Source organism: Gavialis gangeticus, unplaced genomic scaffold (assembly GCF_001723915.1).
Source record: "Gavialis gangeticus isolate Ggan-Ray unplaced genomic scaffold, GavGan_comp1, whole genome shotgun sequence".
NCBI classification, from domain to species: domain Eukaryota; kingdom Metazoa; phylum Chordata; order Crocodylia; family Gavialidae; genus Gavialis; species Gavialis gangeticus.
Window position 1 is genome coordinate 3,806,811 of NW_017729020.1, and position 2,346 is coordinate 3,809,156.

Below are 2,346 nucleotides of genomic sequence, written 5' to 3' on the forward strand. Positions count from 1 at the left end.
GAGGGAAGAGAAAGAGGAGCAGGGCTGATATATGCTCACAACAGTTTTTAGTGTAGGATCCTGATTTGCCATAAGTAAGAGCCAAATTTGCACACGCATGCAAGACTTGAGAACCTACATCACTTAAGCACCATGACAACTGCATTTGATCCAAAGCTCATACATGCATCTTTATGTGTACCCAGCTTATAGTTGGGATTTGTACAGGACCCTTCCACCAGGTCTTCATGATGCTTCCATGGTTTATGGCTTGGCTCTACTGGAAAGGTTAGGGCTTGTTGTTTATCACTGGTACAAATCATTGAGAGATGCAGCATTGATAAGATACAGGCAGGTTTACCAGTATCCCTCAAGCTTACTCTCAGTAGAAGACAATGATAAGCGCACAAGCTACATAAACAGCCTCCACCCTTCAGTACAGACCGCCAAACTGCAGCAAGGGTGAACTGCAAGTCTGAACTGTGCCAGTGCAGACATAGACCTGAAAGACACAGCGTTTCATAGGCCTGCAGCCCACCAAAAAACTTAGGGGTCCACCCTGAAAGACCAGTGCCAGTTTCCAATTATTATTTGGAATACAACTTTGGCCAAGAATACCAAGCAAGGAATGGAATGAGCAGGGGGAAAAAAAGGTAACTAGTACTCTCCTCAATTTATTGAAATTTCAGAAACAACCCAAAACCCCTCTAGTACTTTTGGGTACAAAATCAACATATAGGTCCATATGGGCATATGCTGATCTCCATGGCAGAGATCTACATTTATGCTTGGATTTAAATTACAGATTTTATCATACATTATATATTTTATCATTTCCAAGCACTGATCAATGGATTTTTTTGTGGACTTCATCTAGAACATATTCAATGTCAAATTCAGACAGCTGATGGGATGGTACTTTGTAGAGGAGCGAGGAAGGAGTGGGGGGCAGGGAGGAGTGAGCAGATGTGTAGTGACCCTTGTGTCACAGAGATAAATGTATCCAGCTTCAGGAGGGGAAGGACAAAAGAAAGTGATTAGTATTCAGTGGAGGCCAAACCCAGGTGTTTGCAACCAAGAGGCAGACACTTTCCCTTCCCAGATATAGGGGAAAGAAGTGAGAAGAATAATGCAGAGAGGAAAAATCAGCTGTGTTTCAAGTCTCTCAACTGCTGTAGAAGAGGCTAAAGATTCAACACATAATTTAGTCTCACAGATTAACCGCTTTGACATTTCAGCCACTCCACACACCCCTACCGGCCTCGCTGCAGCTGAGTATCTCTGCACACATCGCTGCCTAGGAAACAAGAGGGATTCCCCAAGATCAAAAGGATGTGGAAACCATGCAGTGGCTGACACAAACTAAAACATTTTCATCCCCAAATTAAAGCAATTGGTAGGAAGAGGAGGAAAAAGAAATCTCAGGTACCTGATAGGGATGCTCTCTCTTAGATAGCCATTAAAATGATCAACAAGCAATTTTTCTGAATAGACATCTACCATGTGAGCCCGCAATGGGGGAGAATTGTCTTTTGCTAGTTATGCATTTGCAGCATCCGTTTTAAGAAATGGAACCACATGTCAGACTATCATCTTACTTGCCTTTACGAATACATTTAACCAGAGGACGACTCCACCTAGAACAGCAAATCATGCACCACTGTCGCTTTGCTGGACTGGAGTTTAACCACATATGCGTCACTATGCCCAAAGGTTCCCAGGCTGTTAGAAATCTGGGCAGATTTGACAATTTTCAAAGGAAATCCTGCTGGAATGAGGCAAATATATTCTAGCTTTGTAAATGGGACTGCTAAATAGGCGAAGAGTTGCATCAATCCCAAGCGGCTTACCTTCTTAGAGCATCTTCTAGCCTCCGTTTTCTCAGTATCTGCAACGATCAATCTCCTCTCCTGTTCCTTTCCAATCGGCTAATCGGAGGAACCTTTTCTACCCATCTCTCTGATTTGACAGGTCAGCTACAGCAATCCCTTCACCACGCCTGCTTGCTATTCCACTTTTCAGCTGCTTGATCTTCCCTAGATACACACCTGGAGAAGAATTAGGGCTGCCTCACACCCACAGCAAGGGGAAGCAGCTTTATTTCTACCCACCCTCACGACAGGAGCATTAAAATTAGATTCAAAGCCTGCATGACGTTTCAGAGGAAGGAGTGTGCTCCACAATATCTTTAATGACAAAAGGACAACTCCCTGTGCATGCCGAGCTCCCTCTACTGGCAGATGGCCTGACAGCCGGGCAGGAGCTGAGATACTGCAATCTTTCACCTGCTTTCTCCTGCTGCAGTGGAGGGAAGTGATGCAACGAGCCTATTTTATTACCTTTTTTTTTTTTTTTTTTTTTTTTTTA

The 2,346-nt window shown here is 43.7% G+C and overlaps 1 protein-coding gene across 1 annotated transcript in view; it reads right to left on the minus strand.

The window, feature by feature from the left end:
* Window positions 1–2,117, minus strand: part of ADD2 (adducin 2) — an 84,846-nt gene extending 82,729 nt beyond the window's left edge. The window contains exon 1 of the mRNA XM_019514365.1: window positions 1,830–2,117. The gene's annotated coding sequence lies outside the window, so the exon portion shown is untranslated. The remainder of the gene's footprint in view (window positions 1–1,829) is intronic.
* Between the last annotated feature and the right edge of the window lie 229 nt (window positions 2,118–2,346).